This window comes from Pristiophorus japonicus, chromosome 10, assembly GCF_044704955.1.
Source record: "Pristiophorus japonicus isolate sPriJap1 chromosome 10, sPriJap1.hap1, whole genome shotgun sequence".
Lineage (NCBI taxonomy): Eukaryota > Metazoa > Chordata > Chondrichthyes > Pristiophoridae > Pristiophorus > Pristiophorus japonicus.
The window spans coordinates 29,915,047-29,938,523 of record NC_091986.1 but is presented as its reverse complement, the minus strand read 5'-3'; positions in this window follow the sequence as shown (position 1 = coordinate 29,938,523).

Here is a 23,477-nt window from a genome sequence, read left to right as displayed (position 1 = left end):
ACTGTACAAAACATTGGTTAGCCACAGCTGGAATACTGTGTGCAGTTCTGGTCACCGCATTACAGGAAGGACGTGATTGCACAGGAGAGGGTACAAAGGAGATTTACGAGGATGTTGCCGGGAGTGGAGAATCTTAGCTATGAGGACAGATTAGATAGACTGGGTTTGTTTTCCTTGGAACAGAGGAAGCTGAGGGGAGACCTCATTGAGGAGTGTAAAATTATGAGAGGCCTAGATATAGTGGATAGAAAGGGTCTATTTTGCTTAGCAGAGGGGTCAACAACCAGGGGGCATAAATTTAACGTAATTGGTAGAAGGTTTAAGGGGGATTTGAGGGGAAATTTCTTCATGCAGAGGGTTGTGGGGGTCTGGAACTCATTGCCTGAAAGGGTGGTAGAGACAGAAACCCTCACCACATTTAAAAAGTATTTGGATGTGCACTTGAAGTGACATAAGCTGCAGGGTTACGGACCTAGAGCTGGAAAGTGGGATTAGGCTAGATAGCCTCTTGTTGGCCGACATGCACATGATGGGCTGAAATGGCCTCCTTGCATGCTGTAAGCTTCTATGATTCTATGCTTCTCTGATTCTAAGACTCAATAAAACCCCAGCCAGTTTAGTGGATCCACGATGAGGTATGCAGTTGTGAGCCTAGTAGATGAACTGGTAATGTGCAGTATGATTGTTAAACCTTTGTTAATAAACCAACTCATTCTTAATAGCAATGGTTGCTATGAATTCTTATGCAAAGAACCCATGAAGCAAATACATTACAATAGGTGAGTTTACTCGTTTTCTTGTAAACGTCATAATTTTGATATCAATTTTATGTGACGTACCTCATTTCCATTCGGCTAAAACTTGCAATTTACTGGTGAAAGTAAGATGGTGGCTGGAAGTTTTAAAATCATATCTCGAGCAATTTACAGAAGAACATAAGAACATAAGAATTAGGAACAGGAGTAGGCCATTTAGCCCCTCGAGCCTGCTCCGCCATTTAACAAGATCATGGCTGATCTGGCCGTGGACTCAGCTCCACTTACTCGCCCACTCCCCGTAACCCTTAATTCCCTTATTGGTTAAAAATCTATCTATCTGTGATTTGAATACATTCAATGAGCTAGCCTCAACTGCTTCCTTGGGCAGAGAATTCCACAGATTCACAACCCTCTGGGAGAAGAAATTCCTTCTCAGCTCGGTTTTAAATTGGCTCCCCGTATTTTGAGGCTGTGCCCCCTAGTTCTAGTCTCCCGACCAGTGGAAACAACCTCTCCGCCTCTATCTTGTCGATTCCTTTCATTATTTTAAATGTTTCTACAAGATCACCCCTCATCCTTCTGAACTCCAACGAGTAAAGACCCAGTCTACTCAATCTATCATCATAAGGTAACCCCCTCATCTCCGGAATCAATCTCGTGAATCGTCTCTGTACCCCCTCCAAAGCTAGTATATCCTTCCTTAAGTTAGGTGACCAAAACTGCACGCAGTACTCCAGGTGCGGCCTCACCAATACCCTATACAGTTGCTTTTGTACTCCATCCCTCTCGCAATGAAGGCCAACATTCCATTCGCCTTCCTGATTACCTGCTGCACCTGCAAACTAACTTTTTGGGATTCATGCACAAGGACCCCCAGGTCCCTCTGCACCGCAGCATGTTGTAATTTCTCCCCATTCAAATAATATTCCCTTTTACTCTTTTTTTTCCCAAGGTGGATGACCTCACACTTTCCGACATTGTATTCCATCTGCCAAACCTTAGCCCATTCGCTTAACCTATCTAAATCTCTTTGCAGCCTTTCTGTGTCCTCTACACAACCTGCTTTCCCACCAATCTTTGTGTCATCTGCAAATTTTGTTACACTACACTCTGTCCCCTCCTCCAGGTCATCTATGTATATTGTAAACAGTTGTGGTCCCAGCACCGATCCCTGTGGCACACCACTAACCACCGAATTCCAACCCGAAAAGGACCCATTTATCCCAATTTGCTTGGCTCCCCTGCTGTTCCTTCCCAGTGGTAGCCATTCCTGACTGCAGATTTTGATTAGAAGCTTTTAAAATTGCTGCTTGATCATTTTAATTTCTGTTTGCTCTGTGTTGATTGGTACTTTGTCCAACTGTTAAGTTCGAATTTGTCACTGTTTAATTAATTGTATATTTAGCCAATCAGGTTCAAGTGCGATATGGGAATTTGGTGCAATACAACAACAGCAATGTATTTATATAGTACCTTTGACATAATAAAACATCCCAAGGAGCTTCACAGGAGCGTTATAAAACAAAATTTGACAAGGAGATATTAGGGCAGATGACCAAAAGCTTGGTCAAAGAGGTAGGTTTTAAGGAGCATCTCAAATGAGGAGAGAGGGGTAAACATAGAAACATAGAAAATAGGTGCAGGTGTAGGCCATTCGGCCCTTCGAACCTGCAACACCATTCAATATGATCATGGCTGATTATGCAACTTCAGTACCCCATTCCTGCTTTTTCTCCATATCTCTTTAGCCGTAAGGGCCACATCTAACTCCCTTTTGAATATATCTAATGAACTGGCCTCAACAACTTTCTGTGGTAGAGAATTCCACAGGTCCAAAATTCTCTGAGTGAAGAGGTTTCTCCTCATCTCGGTCCTAAATGGTTACCCCTTATCCTTAGACTACGACCCCTGGTTCTGGACTTCCCCAACATCGGGAACATTCTTCCTGCATCTAACCTGTCCAATCCCGTCAGAATTTTATATGTTTCTGTGAGATCCCCTCTCATTCTTCTAAATTCCAGTGAATATAAGTCTAGTCGACCCAGTCTTTCTTCATATGTCAGTCCTGCCATCCCGGGAATCAGTCTGGTGAACCTTCGCTGCACTCCCTCAATAACAAGCCTGGCGTTCCTCAGATTAGGAGACCAAAACTGAACACAATATTCAAGGTGTGGCCTCACCAAGGCCCTATACAACTGCAGTAAGACCTCCCTGCTGCTATACTCAAATCCTCTCGCTATGAAAGCAAACACGCCATTTGTCAGCGAACATATGTTTTTGTCAGCGAACTCTTTATAGAAAATTAGGTAGAGAGGTGGAGAGGTTTAAGCAGGGAATTCCAGAGCTTAGGATCTAGGCAGCTGAAGGCATGCCATCGATGGTGGAGCGATGAAAATCAAGGATGTTCAAGAGGCCAGAATTAGAAGAGCGCAGAGATCTCAGAAGTTGTGGGGCTGGAGGAGATTCCAGAGATAGGGAGGAGTGAGGCCATGAATGGATTTGAAAACAAGGATGAGAATTTTAAAATCGAGGCATTGCTTGACTGGGAGCCAAAGTAAGTGAGAGAGCACAAGACCCAAAGTGTGAGACAGGAAATGTGACAAACATAGCACATGTACTACCAGTTTAGTTGATATACTCTTTTGTCAGCGAACTCTTTATAGAAAATGAGTTAAGCATTTCTTGATTGGTTCCCAGATAGCAAATAAATATATTTTCCTTACCCAAATCTGTTGATATGAAGAATCATAATAATTGATTTCTCAGAATAAACAATAAAATAAAGGCAGTTGCTGTAGCCATTTAGAATACATTAGAAAATATACAGAATTTACAGATAAATTTGGCATTTGTGAAAGTTTAATTTGTCACACATATAGCGTGCTGTCAACAACCTTTGAAAATAGGAAATCAAATTGCTTTTTGTCAGAATAATTACCTCAGCAAAAGTTTGAGGGTGAAGGAGACTGTCTGAAGGAATGAGAGGTACCGTGAAAAAAACAAATGATTGCTTTAATAATCATAAATTACATTAAAAAAGACAATTGCCTTGGACATTGTTAATACCTCATTTACTTCAGAAAAAGTCTGAAAGTTCATGGTTTAAGTTGATTTTGTTCAAAAGAAATAACCAGTTACTTTACAGGTTACTGGACATGTCCATCGCTGGACTGGAAGGAGGTGAGGGAATTTCTGGCACACTCTGCCAACATTGAGCCAAAGGGGATGGATTATTCGCCGCACCCTGGAGCCAAAATAATGAGTGGAATGGTTTGCTCCTATTGACATGGACAGCAGCTAATAAGGAGAAACCAAAATATTTACATAAAAAAGCCATCAAAGTCCAACTAACTCAAGCTGCAGCCAAGTGCTCCAAATATAGCCTCAGGCTTCTGACACGAGCAAGCCTCTCCGCGAATACATTTTACCGGGATTTACAAGATCATTGGTGGGTTTCTCACCCAATCGCTTTGGAACTGGAAGGATCCAAGGATCTATTTAAAGCTGAAATCTACCTCTTACAGGGAGGTCGCATTCACTTTACTGACATTAATGTCCTTTAGTGCTGTAAAATGCAAGCTGACTCAAAAGCAAGCCACTGGATTTTCTCAAGCTTCCCTGGAGGAAAGGTGAGCGGGAAGTGGCAGTTCTCATCCACAGTAATGGAAGAAAGAAACCCAAAATGTCCCTTCACCAGGTCTGGAGAGAGGTGGTTGAGATCATCAGCTCCAGGAGCATCACCCCCAGGGCCTGGGTGCAATGTAGGAAAAGTTGCAATGATCTAACAAGAGCAGCAAGGCTGAGCGCAGCTCTTCATTTCTTCGACTCTCTCAATAACACCTAGCAACAGTCCTCCCCTGCTGCCAGCACACTGAACAATTCCCTTCCCTGCAACACATAGAAACATAGAAACATAGAAAATAGGTGCAGGAGTAGGCCATTCGGCCCTTCTAGCCTGCACCGCCATTCAATGAGTTCATGGCTGAACATTCAACTTCAGTACCCCATTCCTGCTTTCTCGCCATACCCCTTGATCCCCCTAGCAGTAAGGACCTCATCTAACTCCTTTTTGAATATATTTAGTGAATTGGCCTCAACAACTTTCTGTGGTAGAGAATTCCACAGGTTCACCACTCTCTGGGTGAAGAAGTTCCTCCGCATCTCGGTCCTAAATGGCTTACCCCTTATCCTTATTCATCACATGGGCACATTAACCACCTCTCATTCTCAGTTCACACATACTCATCCTTTTTTTATTTATTCATGGGATGTGAGCGTCGCTGGCAAGGCAAGTATTTATTGCCCATCCCTAGTTGCCCTTGAGAAGGTGGTGGTGAGCCGCCTTCTTGAACCGCTGCAGTCCGTGTGGTGAAGGTACTCCCACAGTGCTGTTAGGGAAGGAGTTTCAGGATTTTGACCCAGCAAAGTTTATGCAATGCCGATATATTTCCAAGTCAGAATGGTGTGAGACTTGGAACCAAAGAATCATAGAATGGTTACAGCACAGAAGGAGGCCATTTGGCCCATCAAGCACATGGTAGCTTCTTGTCAGGCTACTTGGAGGGGAACTTGCCAGTGGTGGTGTTCCCATGGATCTGCTGCCTTTGTCCTTCTAGGTGGTAGAGGTCGCGGGTTTTTGAGGTGCTGTCGAAGAAGCCTTGGTGAGTTACTGCCGTGCATCTTGTGGATAGTACACACTGCAGACACTGTGCACCAGTGGTGGAGGGACTGAAATGTTTAAGGTGGTGGATTGGAAGGCAATCAAGCGCCTTATTCATTACTTTCACTACAGCCCCCAACTCTTTTCTCACATGGTACCTATTGCAGAACAAATAACTCCTCTGATGATTACTTCCTCCCTTCACACTCCAGCCACTTACTTTCCGTTCGAACACCACCCCATCCTATTTGCATGTTGCATCTTCTCCTGCTCAACATGAATAAACCAGATTATCTGGACAGTATCACATTGCTGTTTGTGGGAGCAAGCTGTGCACAAATTGGCTGCTGCGTTTCCAACATTACAACAGTGACTACACTCCAAAAAGTACTTAATTGGCTGGAAAGCGCTTTGAGACGCTTGGTGGTCATGAAAGGTGCTATAGAAATGCAAGTCTTTCTTTTCTTTCTATTCTTTCAGCAAATACACAAGCTGAAGCCCCTCACATGTGCGGTCTCCTTTTCAGTAGTCAGTTACTTACTCCTCTTTCTCCAGGAGAGAGCGGCACACAACGCTAAGGCAAGGCGTAAAACTGGGGGAGGAATACCCAGCATTATGATCCACTCCAAGCGGGAGCAGCAAGCTCTCGGTATCAGTGCCCTCTCGAAAGCTGTAGATTTTGAGGCTGGGTTTTTTTTCTGAACAGGGTTTCTGACTATTATTTGTACCCCTTCACGTACTTCAGAGCAACAGACATTCCGCCAGCTTGCCAACATCGAGCTGCATTGTGAAGTCTGTCATCTGCCACTGTGTAGCATGTCAGTGCCAGATTAACTCCTGCCACTTTCCTTTAGGTCCTTCTCAGCAGCAAGACCCTACACCGAAAGATACGTCGGAGGAGGAAGATCCTTCTGAGGAGGCATTGTCATGCGTTCCATCATTCCCTAGCACCATCACAGGGACTGGCAGTCGGGGTGGATAAGACAGTGAGTTACAGAGGTCTGCACATGCCCAGCACTAGTGAGCAGCAGCAGATACTGGAACCAAGGACAGCCCAGGACATGACCTGTGGAAAGGCCAAGGTTCTCTCCCAACTTTGTTGAGGACGACAGAGATTCAGACTTCAGGGGCTGGATTTTCCGGTCTTCTGCGCTCCGTTTTTCACCCCGGAGTGGCGGCAGTGAGATCTTCTGTGCCCTGCAGCGATCTCGGGCCTGGTTTTGCGGCGGTGCGGAGCATCACCGCCCGGAGGAGCTGCATCGGTATGGTGTCAAGAAGTCACTCAACTTCTGCAGTCTTCACTCCCCCCTGATTAAGTGAGACTGATGCGTCTCAGTCCCATGAGAATGTCAGTAGTGTCCCGTCCCCGCTGGGAGGGGTGAGTTAAGATCGACCCCAAAACCTGTGATACCTGAAGTGTGATAGACAATATGCGTCTAAATTTATTGGTTTTAGATAGTCATGTGGGGCATTGAGAAAATAGATGCTGCTGGATAGCAAGATTGAAAGGAACTCTGACATAAAACTGAATTGAGAGCAAAAGAAATAGATTTCTCTGATGGAATCAAAGCTAGGGATATACTAAAATGAAAGTGTAATAGTGCAGGGAGTCAAGATCAAAGAAAAAGCACAAAAGTAAAAAGGCAATGATGAGAGGAAATTGAATTATGCATCAAAAGGAATTATCAGCCATTATGTGGATGGGAGACCTGGGGTGTACAACATTGGTAAACAATCATATTGAACTTGAAGTTGCTTGACTAGAATGTGAAATAAGTAAGGATTATAAAATTGATTAAAAAAAAGATCAAGGTGTTATCAGAGTTAGTTATGCAATGCTTAGTTCAGAGCATTGTGGTAAGTAGGGACATGTAAATTGGAGATATTACAGCAACACAGTCCATAAAATCATATAAAGCCCAAGGAATTAATTAAAAAAAAACAGAGTTGCTGCAATTATTTTATCCTTTCACTTCTGGGAGTCCAGCCCCGACAGATGTGCTGGATCTTCACCCTTTGATTGCTGCATGTATCCTAAGTTAAATGAGTTTGGCCAATGCCACACGGACTGCAGTTGACTCAGATCCACAAAACAGCGATGCCCATAATTCAGTACTAATTGGCACTAACGAGGAAAATCTAGCTTTGAAAGACCATAAAGGATAGCTGGTACAAGAAATTTAAGTTGGAATGATCTTCTGAGCTTGGAATTAAGCTACATTGAGAGGAATCGCTTTTCCAGGTATTAAAAATGGAAGCAAAATCCTGCCATGTGTTGGGAGAGTCTACAGGGAGCTACTTACTGCATCGAATCCATATTACACCTGATCTGAAATTCCTTGATCTTTAATACTGGCTGCAGAAAGGAGATTATGTTTTCCCAGCAATATCATCCCTCGTTTTTGAAGAACACGATATTGAAACTAAAAAGAAGTCAGGGATTTTTACAAGGAATTATAAAAACTAGGATAGATGAAAGAGTAACATGGGACAAGCTAACCTGTAATCAAAGCAAAAAGGTGGAAAAAATGGGAATGACAACAAAAGATGGGAATTATTAAGATGTTCTTCTGTGACTGTGATAGAAACAGAAACATAGAAAATAGGTGCAGGAGCAGGCCATTCAGCCCTTCTAGCCTGCACCGCCATTCAATGAGTTCATGGCTGAACATGAAACTTCAGTACCCCATAAAAACATAGAAAATAGGTGCTATCTTCACAGAGCACAGCACACACAGCTCCAAACATGACAGGCAGCTCTCTCGGAAGTCTCCGGAAATCTGCCTAGTTCTGTTTATTATTAACCCTGCACTTGCAGTACACAATACGTCCACATCCACAGTGTGGCGCTACAAACATTACAAGCTTACTGACATTACACTTCTCCCTCCTGAATGAAGACGCCATCATAACAAACATCATACATAACTTTCATGTTTATACATAACACAGGATATAAACTTATTTTTTTCCCGTATTGGATACACCTCAACCCAGTTCGAATGGCTATCAATCACAATGAACAATTGTTGTCCTTCTAACTCAGCAAAATCAATATGTAGCCTTTGCCACACCCTGGGAGGCCATTTCCATGGCTGTAATGGTAGTGGTGGTGGTTGCTTGCTTATCGATTGACATGTTGTACACTGACTCACGATGTACTCTATATCTTTATCAAGACCTGGCCACCATAAATAACTGCGTGCAAAACTCTTGGTCAAGCACATTCCCAGGTGCTGGTCATGGAGGTCTCGTAATAATTTGGACCTGAATTTATTTGGTATAACCACTCTTGCACCCCACATGATACAGTCTTTATCGATTGATAATTCATTCCTACGAATGAAGAATGGATGTGTATCTTTGTCTGTTACCTGGTTTGGCCATCCATTTGCAATATACTCATACACCTTTGACATCACTGGGTCACATTTTGTTGCTCTACCAATCGCTTCAGCTGTGACTGGCAGTTCATCAATGTATGAAAAATAAAACACTTCTTCCCCATCCGGTGTAACTTGTGATGGGTAAGGCAATCTAGACATTGCATCAGCATTACTGTGATCAGCTGATCATCTGTATTCAATATCATATGTATATGCTGACAAAATCAAAGCCCATCTCTGCATTCGGGCTGCAGCTAATGTTGGAACTGGGGACTTTGGATGGAGGATTGCTGTTAGGGATTTATGGTCTGTAACGATAGTAAACTTATGACCATACAAGTATTTGTGAAACTTCTTGACCCCAAAAATTAATGCCAAAGCTTCCCTTTCAATTTGCGCATAATTACTCTCACTGGCACTGAGAGTGCGTGAAGCAAAAGCAATTGGTCTCTCCTCCCCACTACTTAATACATGAAAGATTACTGCCCCAACTCCATACGGAGAGGCATCACATGCTAGCTTAAGCTCCTTAGATATGTCATAGTGAACTAACATGGTGCTCTCTACCAATTTGCTTTTACACTCCTTGAATGCTGTATCACATTCTTTTGACCACTTCCAATGGACCTGTTTTTTCAAAAGTTCATTCAGTGGATGTAATACTGTAGCCAAATTTGGGAGGAACTTCCCATAATAGTTCAAAAGACCCAAGAATGAACGAAGTTCAGTGACATTCCTGGGAGTGGGTGCATTTCTGATCGCATCCAATTTTTCCATGGTTGGATGTAAACCAGCTTGGTCTACTCTGTACCCTAAGTACTCCACTGAGTTTTTAAATAACTCACACTTACGAGCAGACACTCGTACTCTGTGCTTCTCTAGCTGTTTGAGGACTTCATTCAATATGTTATTATTAATTTGCCTATTTGGTGCTGAAATTAGTATGTCATCCAAATAACATACTACCCCTTCAATACCTTGCAAAATCTGGTTCATCACCCCATGGAATATGGCAGGGGCGGAAGACACTCCAAAAGGTAGCCTATTAAATTGATATAGGCCTAGATGAGTATTTATAGTCAAACATGACTTGGACTCCTCATCGAGTTCAAGCTGTAAGTAGGCATTCGTAAGTTCTAGTTTTGAGAAGATCTGACCACCTGTCAGTGTTGTGAACAAATCTTCTATATTCGGCAATGTATTGGGGACATTACCCTCTAGAACCTAGTTTACGGTTACTTTATAATCACCACACAATCTTACCTTACCATCGGACTTAGGTACAACAACAATGGGTGTAGCCCAATTATATTGATCTATCTTACAAATAATGTTCTCAGTCTCTAGTCTTTTGAGTTCTTGCTCAACTTTCTCCTTGAGTACGGATCGTGGCTCGTAATAAACCGATCTAGCGTCCTTCTGTACCCTGACACTTGCCTTGAAGCCTTGGATCAGACTACCCGATTCACAGAACACCTTCGGATACTTCTTGATAACCTCATCCGTTGATGAAAATCTCGCTTCCACACAGAAAATCTTACTCCAATCCAGCTTTAGTGAGCTCAACCAATTTCTTCCTAGTAAGGCAGACTTGTCTCCTTTCACTACTATTAGAGGCAGGTTCTGAAATTGATCTTTATATTTCACCGGTACGGTGATAAGAGCTACCACAGGAATTTTCTCTCAGGAGTAGCCTCGCAGCTCCATCTTGGATTTCTCCAGTTGGAAATCACGCAATTTGTCGCGGTGCAGTGACTCCAGTACTACACTCACGGATGCACCCGTGTCAATTTCCATTGGTATCTTGAATCCCGCAAACATCTATGTGGATTTTGATGCTTTCCGAATCGCTGTCCGTTAACCTCGTGCTCATGATGACGTTTAACTCCAACATCTCCTCGTCCTGTTGTTGTTCTTCCATGCTATGTAGTCTCTTTGGATTTCTACTCATAGCTTTGAACGCTGGACTCATAGCTTTGAAAACTGGTTTACCCTTCAGTCGGCATGCCTTCGCAAGATGCCAGTCTTCTTGCAGAAGAAACACTCTGCCTTCACGTATGGACAACTTTGAGCAATGTGTTGTCCCATGCACCTCTAGCACGACTGCGATGCTCTGGGAGAATTTCCAGTTTCTGAGACTTTCGGCCATACCCGTCTTTTACTTTGAACCTGCCGGTGATTTACCTCGGTTGACTGATGACCGTAATTATTATTTAATTCTCGGGAATATTGTTCGGCCATGCCCATCGGCCTTGCTATCTGACAAGCAATCTTGCTGTCTGACAAGTGACTTTAATATGCACATAGATTGGGTTAACCAAACTGGAAGCAATACGGTGGAGGAGGATTTCCTAGAGTGCATAAGGGATGGTTTTCTAGACCAATATGTTGAGGAACCAACTAGGGGGGAGGCCATCATCGACTGGGTGTTGTGTAATGAGAGAGGATTAATTAGCAATCTCGTTGTGCGAGGCCCCTTGGGGAAGAGTGACCATAATATGGTGGAATTCTACATTAGGATGGAGAATGAAACAGTTAATTCAGAGACCATGATCCAGAACTTAAAGAAGGGTAACTTTGAAGGTATGAGGCGTGAATTGGCTAGGATAGATTGGCGAATGATACTCGAGGGGTTGACTGTGGATGGGCAATGGCAGACATTTAGAGACCACATGGATGAATGTAAACAATTGTACATTCCTGTCTGGCGTAAAAATAAAAAAGGGAAGGTGGCTCAACCGTGGCTATCAAGGGAAATCAGGGATAGTATTAAAGCCAAGGAAGTGGCATACAAATTGTCCAGAAATAGCAGCGAACCCGGGGACTGGGAGAAATTTAGAACTCAGTAGAGGAGGACAGGGGAAATGGAGTACGAGAAGAAGCTTGCAGGGAACATTAAGACGGATTGCAAAAGTTTCTATAGGTATGTAAAGAGAAAAAGGTTAGTAAAGACAAACATAGGTCCCCTGCAGTCAGAATCAGGGGAAGTCATAACGGGTAACAAAGAAATGGCAGACCAATTGAACAAGTACTTTGGTTCGGTATTCACTAACGAGGACACAAACAACCTTCCGGATATAAAAGGGGTCAGAGGGTCTAGAAAGGAGGAGGAACTGAGGGAAATCCTTATTAGTCGGGAAATTGTGTTGGGGAAATTGATGGGATTGAAGGCCGATAAATCCCCAGGGCCTGATGGACTGCATCCCAGAGTACTTAAGGAGGTGGCCTTGGAAATAACGGATGCATTGACAGTCATTTTCCAACATTCCATTGACTCTGGATCAGTTCCTATGGAGTGGAGGGCAGCCAATGTAACCCCACTTTTTAAAAAAGGAGGGAGAGAGAAAACAGGAAATTATAGACCGGTCAGCCTGACCTCAGTAGTAGGTAAAATGATGGAATCAATTATTAAGGATGTCATAGCAGCGCATTTGGAAAGAGGTGACATGATAGGTCCAAGTCAGCATGGATTTGTGAAAGGGAAATCATGCTTGACAAATCTTCTGGAATTTTTTGAGGATGTTTCCAGTAGAGTGGACAAGGGAGAACCAGTTGATGTGGTATATTTGGACTTTCAGAAGGCTTTCGACAAGTCCCACACAAGAGATTAATGTGCAAAGTTAAAGCACATGGGATTGGGGGTAGTATGCTGACATGGATTGAGAACTGGTTGTCAGACAGGAAGCAAAGAGTAGGAGTAAATGGGTACTTTTCAGAATGGCAGGCAGTGACTAGTGGGGTACCGCAAGGTTCTGTGCTGGGGCCCCAGCTGTTTACACTGTACATTAATGATTTAGATGAGGGGATTAAATGTAGTATCTCCAAATTTGCGGATGACACTAAGTTGGGTGGCAGTGTGAGCTGCGAGGAGGATGCTATGAGGCTGCAGAGTGACTTGGATAGGTTAGGTGAGTGGGCAAATGCATGGCAGATGAAGTATAATGTGGATAAATGTGAGGTTATCCACTTTGGTGGTAAAAACAGAGAGACAGACTATTATCTGAATGGTGACAGATTAGGAAAAGGGGAGGTGCAATGAGACCTGGGTGTCATGGTACATCAGTCATTGAAGGTTGGCATGCAGGTACAGCAAGCGGTTAAGAAAGCAAATGGCATGTTGGCCTTCATAGCGAGGGGATTTGAGTACGGGGCAGAGAGGTGTTGCTACAGTTGTACAGGGCCTTGGTGAGGCCACACGTGGAGTATTGTGTACAGTTTTGGTCTCCTAACTTGAGGAAGGACATTCTTGCTATTGAGGGAGTGCAGCGAATGTTCACCAGACTGATTCCCGGGATCGCGGGACTGACCTATCAAGAAAGACTGGGTCAACTGGGCTTGTTATCACTGGAGTTCAGAAGAATGAGAGGGGACCTCATAGAAACGTTTAAAATTCTGATGGGTTCATACAGGTTAGATGCAGGAAGAATATTCCCAATGTTGGGGAAGTCCAGAACCAGGGGTCACATTTAGGACGGAGATGAGGAGAAACTTCTTCACCCAGAGAGTGGTGAACCTGTGGAATTCTCTACCACAGAAAGTTGTTGAGGCCAATTCACTAAATATATTCAAAAAGGAGTTAGATGAAGTCCTTACTACTAGGGGGTATCAAGGGGTATGGCGAGAAAGCAGGAATGGTGTACTGAAGTTGCATGTTCAGCCATGAACTCATTGAATGGCGGTGCAGGCTAGAAGGGCCGAATGGCCTACTCCTGCACCTATTTTCTATGTTTCTATGTTTTGAAAAGTCAAACCATGCATTGTCAATAACTTCCTTCTGATCGCATCATTTTTCACCCCACAAACAAAACGATCCCGTAATGCTCGGTTTTGAAAGTTTCCAAAATCACAATGCATCGATAGCTTTTTTAATGCTACAATGTAATCACTGTCACTTTCATCAGCCTTTGATTCCAAATCCCGAAACGATAGCTTTCAGCAATTTCTAACGGTTTGGGGGTTATAGTGCTGCTCCAGCTTCATTAAAATCTCTTTAAGCGTTGTGTCCTTTGGCTCGCTAGACACAAGCAGATAATGCCGCACCTGCCTCCGATAAGAAGATCGCTTTCTTACATTCCAACACAGCCCAGTTCTGGACTGCATTGTCTGGAACTTCGATTATGTTATTTGCAGTGAAATACATTTCTAGCCAATCCACATATGCTCTAAAACATTCCCAGTCGTGTCTATGTGCCCCAAATGTCCCAATACACCTGCGGGTGCTGCCATTTTAATCTCTAGCTGTTCACACCGTGTGCTGTATTTTGTAGCTTTTTCCAAAGACAGAAACTTCCAAAGTCTCTCTGTCGGCTGGCTGAATGCTTCACCAACAAAATCATCCGAAAAATCCCATCTTCCATCGCCAAATGTGATATCTTCACAGAGCACAGCACACACAGCTCCTAACATGGCAGGCAGCTCTCTCGGAAGTCTCTGGAAAGCTACCTCGTTCTGTTTATTATTAACCCTGCACTTGCAGTACACAATACGTCCACATCCACAGTGTGGAGCTACAAACATTACAAGCTTACAGACATTACAGTGACCTTGTTCAAAGTGGAAAACGTTTCATTAACTTTGTCATTTTGTTGTTCAATTATTCAAAAGGTGTACAATTTGAGAGATTAGATACTGTACAGTCATGTCAAGAGGCACTAACTTGTAGCTGTTCTTCGACTAAGATGAAATAGCTGGAGGGGCAGAGTTTCCGTTTTGATGGCAATCGGAAAATTGCACCCAAAATCCGCTCTGAATTGTACAGTTAGGTTACGGTTCAAGTTTCTGATAAAAATCATTTGCATAAACACAAACATAAAATCTTCCATGAGCCAGTGCAATTGGGCAGAGTACAGGTAAAGTGTCCGAAATCCGGAAACCTCGGGACCAAGGCCGTTCCGGATTTTGATAAATCCGGATTTCAGAATGTCTTTGCCTGTGCTGAGGTAGATAGAGGAGGTGAGGTAGGGGAGGGGAGGGGGGGTCAGGTGGCCGAGGTAATGGGGAGGGTGGATCAGGTGGCCGAGGTAAGGGGGGAGAGTCAGGCGGCCGAGGCAAGGTGGCCGAGGCGGTGGGAGGTCAGGAGTTCGTGCATTCAGAGGTCGGGCGACTGAGGCGGGGGGGGCCAAGGAGGGGGGTGGGGTGTGTGGCCGAGGCGGTGGGAGTTCGGGAGTTTGTGCGTTCGGAGGTCGGGCGGCCGATTTGGGGGGGCCAAGGAGGGGGTGCCAAGGCGGTGGGGGGTCGGGAGTTCGTGTGCTCGGAGGTCGGGCGGCTGAGGCGGGGGGCCAAGGCGGGGGGAGGTTGGGAGGTCGTGCAGTCGGAGATCGGGCATTCGAAGCGGAGGGGCCAAGGCGGGGCGAGGTTGTGCGGTCGGAGGTCGGGCAGCCGAGGCGGGTAGGCCGAGGCGGGGGGAGGTTGGGCAGCCGAGGCGGGGGGAGGTCAGGAGGTTGTGCGGTCGGAGGTCGGGCGGTTGTGGCGGGGGTGGGGGCCGAGGCGGGGGGGGAGATCGGGCAGTTGGAGTTCGGGTGTCCGAGGCGGCAGGGGGGGGCCGAGGAGGGGGGGAGGGGCCGAGGCGGGGGGGGCGAGGCGGGGGGTGGTCGGGCGGCCGAGGCGGGGGGGGGGGGGCGGCCGAGGTGGGGGGAGGTCGGGCGGCCGAGGCGGGGGGGGGGGGCGGCGGCCGAGGTGGGGGGAGGTCGGGCGGCCGAGGCGGGGGGGGGGGGGCGGCCGAGGTGGGGGGAGGTCGGGCGGCCGAGGCGGGGGGGGGGGGCGGCGGCCGAGGTGGGGGGAGGTCGGGCGGCCGAGGCGGGGGGGGGGGGCGGCCGAGGTGGGGGGAGGTCGGGCGGCCGAGGCGGGGGGGGGGGGGCGGCGGCCGAGGTGGGGGGAGGTCGGGCGGCCGAGGCGGGGGGGGGGGGCGGCCGAGGAGGGGGGAGGTCGGGCGGCCGAGGCGGGGGGGGGGGGGGGTGGGGGGAGGTTGGGCAGCCGAGGCGGGGGGAGGTCAGGAGGTTGTGCGGTCGGAGGTCGGGCGGTTGTGGCGGGGGTGGGGGCCGAGGCGGGGGGGGCGAGGCAGGGGGAGGTCGGGCGGCCGAGGCGGGGGGAGGTCGGGCGGCCGAGGTGGGGGGGAGGTCGGGCGGTTGTGGCGGGGGTGGGGGCCGAGGCGGGGGGAGGTCGGGCGGCCGAGGCGGGGGGAGGTCGGGCGGCCGAGGTGGGGGGGAGGTCGGGCGGTTGTGGCGGGGGTGGGGGCCGTGGCGGGGGGAGGTCGGGCGGCCGAGGTGGGGGGGAGGTCGGGCGGCCGAGGCGGGGGGGGCGGCCGAGGTGGGGGGGAGGTCGGGCGGCCGAGGCGGGGGGGGCGAGGCGGGGGGAGGTCGGGCGGCCGAGGCGGGGGGAGGTCGGGCGGCCGAGGTGGGGGGGAGGTCGGGCGGTTGTGGCGGGGGTGGGGGCCGTGGCGGGGGGAGGTCGGGCGGCCGAGGTGGGGGGGAGGTCGGGCGGCCGAGGCGGGGGGGGCGGCCGAGGTGGGGGGGAGGTCGGGCGGCCGAGGCGGGGGGGGCGAGGCGGGGGGAGGTCGGGCGGCCGAGGCGGGGGGGAGGTCGGGCGGCCGAGGCGGGGGGGAGGTCGGGCGGCCGAGGTGTGGGGGAGGTCGGGCGGCCGAGGCGGGGGGGAGGTCGGGCGGCCGAGGTGGGGGGGAGGTCGGGCGGCCGAGGCGGGGGGGAGGTCGGGCGGCCGAGGCGGGGGGGAGGTCGGGCGGCCGAGGCGGGGGGGAGGTCGGGCGGCCAAGGCGGCGGTGTTCAGATTTCAGAACAGTTTCCGGTTTCTGGAAGACCCCGCCACGGATCGGCCGGTGTAATGATTCCCGAACCTTCCGAATGTCAGAACTCTGGATTTCGGACGCTCAACCTGTAATAGAAGGTAATTATTATTATTTTTTCTTTCCATTAAAAAGTATTCCTTGACATATTTAAGAGTGGTAACACAGTCCACTTTTATTAATACAGCTGAAAATGGGTTTATCACCAAAATAAACATTTTTAATCAGGCTGTCCATCCCACCTGTGAATAACCTGATTTAAAAATCACTGAAAATGACTTTAAGAAAAGCTATATTGACCATATACAACTTTGATTGGTGTACTCTAGTGGGTTTCTTGGTAAATTAAATATGTTTTGATATAAAAAGACTTTTAAACCATGCCGACTGGTGCCTGTGCACCTAAGATAACAAACGCGATTTGAACCAGCGCAATCGGATGAATCTCGCATTTCGATCTGCAGGCGTGGCCAGATCTGTGGCCAGGACAATTGAATCTTAAAGCGACAGAGAAGATCGCAGAAAACACGAACACAAGTGATTTTAGGCGTAACTCATTTGGGTTTAAATTTCCCCGATTTTTTGCGCCGATTCCGCCCGGATTGCGCTGTTATTACTGGCGTAAAAGAGCAGAAACTCTACCTGTGATATATTCTTTACGACATCACAAATACACAGACTTCACAAGATGGCTTCAACACAGGAACTTGTCAGGTGACCTGTCACCTGATGCCTTATTCTTGTAAACAGCAATGGCTGCATTACCACAGTAGTCCACTAAGTGGAGCAGTAGTCCACTAGGTGGAACTATATTACACTACCCTGAAGTGTTTTGTATCAATAAACCCAAAAGAAAAGGATTGCTGTGAAGAACAGGTTCGTTGTGCCATGGTGCAACCAGGAGAATGCCCCGTTAATTGTGCTTATAGGGGATGGAAAGTCAAAGAGGATAACAGTGACGACAAAGTTCTGCTGACTCTCCTTTCCCTTGAAGTAAGTTATGTTTCAGAGTTGAGACAGACGTGTGACCAGAGACTGATCTCAGCGCATGCAAAGCAATTTATGAAGCTCACCTGAAGCAGTCAAATTCTGTCACTATTTATATTACTAGAAATCATGGCAATGCCAATTTATGCATCATAATTTTACCTCAAATGGTACAAATCGCTATGCATAATAAATGCAAACCAACTTAATGGTTATTATCAAGTAACTGGAAGAAATAAAAGGAATAATTAGTTCCTTTTATGTTTTTCAGTCAGTCTGTGCAATTCAACTTACAAATAACATGAAAACAGAATAGTAAACTGCGATTACAAGGAAGCCAGAAATGAGCAGATAACAATGAACAGTATCAAAATATAATTATCACTACAGTAAAAGACATAATTATCGCTGTTGTAATGCAAAATACAACTGTGCACCTTCAAGATCTCGAGCTTTTAGTCTGTGTCTATTGCATCAAGTAATTTACAGTACACATGACTTGAGTAAAATGAGAATAAGTTCTATTGTCAAGTTTACCACTCGCATTATTTGTAAATATTGTCCATTCACGCTTAATGTATATCGTGTAATGTGCTAATTTTAGAGCAATAGTTTAATTCTCTGTTGAAAGCTCTGACAATGTTTTACCATGAACATGTAATAATTATAATTAATTATCCTGTCAAATGTGTGTTTAGATTAATTTATAGTAGTTCTCACATACATCAGAAAGATAAAATCAGAACTGACAAAGTGTTCTAAAACTAGTTTTTCTACTTTACCCTTCAACCTCCTGTCCTAACCTGACAGTACAGAAGCACATACGTAGGGCCCAAGTTTCCACACGATAAAAAACGGGTGCCCCTCCGAGCTGGGCGCCTGTTTTTCGCGCCTAAAACGGCGCCTAAAAAAAAACTCGCGATTCTGGAGCGCCCTGCAGCTCCTTGTCTGTTTGGCGCAGCGCCCAGGGGGGGCGGAGCCTACACTCGCGCCGATTTTGTAAGTGGGAGGGGGCGGGTACTATTTAAATTAGTTTTTTTCCTGCCGGCAATGCTGCGCGTGCACGTTGGAGCGTTCACACACTCGCAGTGTGAAGGAAACATTGGCACTCGGCCATTTTTGTAGTTCTTTGTAGCTGTTTAATTTTTGAATTTTTTTTTAATAAAAGCACATTGCCATCAGCACATCAGCACTTGCAGCCTTCTCACTGTCTCCTTCCGCCCCCCCCCGTCCCTGCGGGAAGAACGGGCGCCTCATTCTCCCCCCCGCGGGAAGAACGGGCGCCTCCTCTACCCTCCCCCCCCGCGGGAAAGAACGGGCGCCTCCTCCCTCCCCCGTGGGAAAGAACGGGCACCTCCTCTCCCCTCCCCCCCCCCGGCGGGAAGAATGGACGACTCCCACCCCGCCCCCCGCGGGAAAGAATGGGCGCCTCCCCCACCCCCCCCCGCGGGAAGAACGGGCGCCTCCTCCACCCCCCGTGGGAAAGAACGGGCACCTCCTCTCCCCTCCCCCCCCCCCCCCCCGGCGGGAAGAACGGACGACTCCCACCCCGTCCCCCGCGGGAAGAACGGGCGCCTCCTCCACCCCCCGCGGGAAAGAACGGGCGCCTCCTCTCCCCTCACCCCGCCCCCCCCCGCGGGAAGAACGGGCGCCTCCCCCCCCCCCGCGGGAAGAACGGGAGCCTCCCGCGGGAAAGAACGGGTGCCTCCTCCCCGCGGGAAAGAACGGGCGCCTCCTCTCCCCTCCCCCCCCAGCAGGAAGAACGGGCGCCTCAGGCTGACTGCAGAATTCTCTGTGCCTGAAGCACTTTCACACAGGTGGGAAGATGGTTTATTTAATCTTTTCTTTGCTTATAAATGTTTATTCAGGTTGGATTTATTTGTATAATATTTGTAGAAGTATAAATAAGGATTTATTGTAGAATTTAACGACTTCCCTTCCCCCCCTCCTCGTTCTGGACGCCTAATTTGTAACCTGCGCCTGATTTTTTAATGTGTAGACAAGGTTTTTTCAGTTCTACAAAAATCTTCACTTGCTCCATTCTAACTTAGTTTGGAGTACGTTTTCACTGTGGAAACTTTTAAATCAGGCGTCAGTGGCCGGACACGCCCCCTTTTGAAGAAAAAATTCTGTTCCAAAGTAGAACTGTTCTACCTGACTAGAACTGCAGAAAAAAAAATGTGGAGAATTGCGATTTCTAAGATAGTCTGTTCTCCACCAGTTGCTCCTAAAAATCAGGCGCAAATCATGTGGAAACTTGGGCCCATAATGTCACAATGTGAGCGTCATCGCAGTATCTACCTATATGTCCATTGTATATTCTATACTGGAAAAAGGAAAACATTTAATTAATATGTTGGTACATAACAAAATGAAATTCCAAGCATATAGGAACAGGAGGAGGCCATTCAGCCCCTCAAGCCTATCCCACCATTCAATGAAATCATGGCTGATCTGTATCTTAACTCCATCTACCCGCCTTGGTTCTGTAATCCTGAATAGCCTTGCCTAACAAAAATCTATTAATCTCAGATTAAATTGACCCCTAACCTCAACAGCTTTTTGGGAAAGAGAGGTTCCATATTTTCACTAACCTTTGTGTGAAGAAGTATTTCCTGACAATATCCCTGAACGACTCAGTTCTAATTTGAAGGTTACATCCCCTTGTTCTGGATTCTCCCCACGAAATAAACAGAGAACAAGTCATAGCATGGGTTGTCACAGTTTTGTACATAATAAAATGAAATTCCCAGCCGATAGGAACATCGGAACAGGAGGAAGCCATTCAGCCCCTTAGCCTATCTCACCATTCAGTTAGATCATGGCTGATCTGTATCTTAACTCCATCTACCTGCCTTGGTTCTGGAACTCTCAACACAGTTGACAGGACTCTGGGTTATTTCCCACAATTCCCCTACATATCCTTGATATCCAGCAGATGACAAGGAATGAATGGATATCCATTGCCTCAGTTATTTTCGACAAGTAATGACCTGTGACAAGGGGTGTGTGGAGATCACGATTTCCTTCATGTGCTATTATGTGCTATGTGCAGCTAAATCATTTGGTGTGGTATAAAGAAAGTTTACGCTTTTGCTGTAAACATCCCGCTATGACTTTAACAGTAATTCATGGCAAGGCATAGTAAGTGGCATCACTGCCCTTCGCTAATGTATTGTGTGATTAGCGCCAGAGAAAGTAGCCTCATGCATTCACTGAAGTATTTGAATTATAAGCTTGGTTTGACCACTTAGGATGTTTCATATAAAGCAGAGGAATAGATATTGTGAGTTGTAAAAAGAGCCCATTGAAGCTTGTGAAGGCTATAAACTCTTGGAACCATACCTCAAACGATGATTCTTATGTCATCTACCAAAAGAATTATTTGAAAAATCATTGTGGACCATTTTGTGATGAAACTAACTGATTCAAATTACAAGGCTATTTGCTGTCCTACAATAACGTTAAAACAGCAACTAACCTTATAACTGTCTGCATACATTGCAAAATAAAAATGAATTTATGGTCTGTTAATTTAGAAAAAAGGGTTGCTGCCAATCTGGGACAGTTTCAAAGGGGGAGTTTGGACAAGCAGGCAGAATGTTACTGAATCTGGCAGGTCCTTTTAAGAGAGAAGTTTTGTGAAATAAAATGAGCTGCAGCGTTTGGTGAATGATGGGTCGCACTAATCTGAGGAAAGCAAGCTAATCGAGGCACTGTTAATATTAACAGCATGACGTCTGATATGAAAATAGCTGCCAAAATCCAAGAATCTAACAGCATGCAACAGTAAATAGAAAGTTATTCGATGAATTGCATGTTTTAAAAAATGTGTCATTCCCTGAGGTTTAACAATGGTCCGACACCATTGCAACAATAAGATGTTAAAGTGATTTCTTACTTTTTATTTAACCTTTTTTTAGCTGATATTTTTGTGCGTGCCTCTTTTCCTTTTGAAGTGAGAGATTGCTAAGGCCCAGGACACTGATCCCACAATGATTCCATTAATTACCCTCGGTAATTGTTTAACACAGGCCTGGTGGATTTCAAGAACTGGCCGTGCATTACCCCATATAATATACCTTAACCCTAAGCTTCAGCAGCATGACATTTCCAATTACCACACTCTCTGATTTTATCGTTTCTCCAAGTGATCATCAGATTAGTGACAGTTACTATTTATACATATTAAACATAGCCGATAACATTAAAGTTACATTCTATCCAATGTCACCTCCCATTGATCATTGTAATGACATACTTTTGCAGGCTATGCAAACTGTGTGCTTCACTTAAAGAAAGAAACACTTGGATTTATATCGCGCCTTTCACAACCACCGGACGTCTCAAAGCGCTTTACAGCTGATGAAGTACTTTTGGAGTGTAGTCACTATTGCAATGTGGGAAACGTGGCAGCCAATTTCCACACAGCAAGCTCCCACAAACAGCATTATCATCATCATAGGCAGTCCCTCGAAGCGAGGATGACTTGCTTCCACGCCAAAAAAGAATGAGTGCACAGGTGTTCCAATGAAGGACCTAATATTCCGGATCCTGAACTACATCCTGAAGGGTGGAAGATGCCTGTCCATGGATTTTTTTAACGTGCGGTGGCCGTTGCACACCAGCCACCACACGGGCTTGACAGAGCTAGGTCTTGGTCCAGTGGCAAGGTTTAACCAAGACGACTGGAGACCTGCCCTGCTGCACAGACCTAGTGCACACACATATCGCAGTGTGGGCTGGCCCATGCCGCCCCTGGCTCCGAACCCATGCCTCTCCTAGGCCCCGATCACATCCCTCCACAGTCCCACGCCACTCCTGCTGTATCTGCCCACGCTCCAATCACTGACCTGGATCTTGATGACATCACTCTTCGCTGCCCTCGCCCTCCTGCACCAGCTCGCCCTGCTCCCTGAAGTGGCCTCCACGCTACTCCCAGTCCGCCGTACCTCCGCTCCTCTTATGGCCCTGACCTGCCGCTGATGTTCTCAAGTAGGCCGGGACCTCCACAAACAGCAATGACCAGATAATTTGTTTTTGTTATATTGATTGAGGGATAAATATTGACCAGAACAACAGGAATAACTTCTCTGCTCTTCGTGAAAATGGTGCCATGGGATCTTTTACATCCACCTGAGAGGGCAGACGGGGCCTCAGTTTAACGTCACATCTGAATGGTGGCACCTCTGACAGTGCAAAGTTCCCTTACTTTTCCTACATTACAACAGTGACTACACTCCAAAAGTACTTCATTGGCTGTAAAGTACTTTGAGACGTCCGTTGGTCAAGAAAGGTGGTATATAAATGCAAGTCTTTTTTTCTTTAAATGGCTACCAATATTTTATCCTATTTTTCCCATTGCTTCAGTTCAGAGGTTCTGCCTTCAACTTTTTATCTGTTTACTGGCTTTGTATTATATTGCAAGGCTTGTTTAGGCAAGATTATTGTTACATTAAATAAGCATCATGCTATTTGGCACAGCAGGGCATAATTGGGCCTAGCAATTTGCCTGTAGGGGCCTCGTGTAGAAGTTAAACACTCCCTTAATTAGCTTTTGTGAACACAATGTATTATGAAATATTTATGCATAAAAGACTGGAAAAATAGTAAGACCTTCCCACAAACACACAGTGCTTCTTTAACTTGAGGGGGGGGGGGGGGTCAAAAGATGTTGGTTGAAGGTATGGTTTTAGGGAGGCTCCTCAGGATGCCTTGCTGATTGCTCTCAGTTGAGGCAGACGATAGGGCATCTCCAAGAGGTTAAAATGAAAATGGGTAGAAAATGTTCAAGGAACATCCTCTAACCCTTCATATAGTACAGTGCAGCGTTTTAATCGATCCAGCAAGATTTGGAGTTTTTCATTACAATGATTGCTCTTCATGTTCTT